Source organism: Lipotes vexillifer, unplaced genomic scaffold (assembly GCF_000442215.2).
Source record: "Lipotes vexillifer unplaced genomic scaffold, Lipotes_vexillifer_v1.1 scaffold295, whole genome shotgun sequence".
Lineage (NCBI taxonomy): Eukaryota > Metazoa > Chordata > Mammalia > Artiodactyla > Lipotidae > Lipotes > Lipotes vexillifer.
The window spans coordinates 948,614-949,482 of NW_006773247.1; positions in this window are offsets into that span (position 1 = coordinate 948,614).

An 869-nucleotide genomic window follows, 5' to 3' on the forward strand; every position below is an offset into this window, starting at 1 on the left:
AAGAGAAACAGAAAAACCACACACTTACAAATGCCATGTATGTGAATGTTTATATCAGCTTTCCTCTTAATAGCTCCCAAACAAGAACTAAGCCAAATGTTCATCACTAGATACTCATTAAACAAACCAATTGTTTCATACAATGAAATATTGCTGAGGTAGAAAAAGAAATGAACTGCTAACACACAGGCAATACCATGGATGAATCTCAAAACCAATATTTTATGTGAAAATAATCCTTGCTCAATGGAGTACATACTTTTTAAACAATTTTTTATTCAAACAGAAAGTCACAAAAATTATGATCATCCTCATCAGTTCACTCAGTCCCATGTCATTAATTTTTTCATCTTGATCTTTTGTTAGCACTTTTATGAATTCATCAGTTTTCCATTAGAGTTCTCAAAGTGCTTATTCATTCAGTTCATCAGTATAGTCAGTTACCAGAAACCTGTGCTTCTCAGAGTCTTGGCCATGAATTCCTTGAAGATGAAACCCTTTTATAGGAACATTTTTGCAAAAGCATCAGAGTACACCCAGAATTGTCTGTAAATGACAAAAGACTTAAAAATGACCATGGTGAAAGATTTGATGAAAGTTCATAATAATGCAATTGACAAGGAAATTTAGTTACTTCTGAGATATATATTTTAAAGTAAGAATTGGAATTATGACTCATATTACACCAGAACATATAAGATTTTTAGGAATTTCATGTAATGTCTGAAACATTTATATTAACATATTTCCATACAAATAACCCAAAGAAAGTTTAGCACTAGTTTTTTTAAAATTTTTATTTTTTTATACAGCAGGTTCTTATTAGTTATCAGTTTTATACACAACAGTGTATACATGTCAATCCCAAC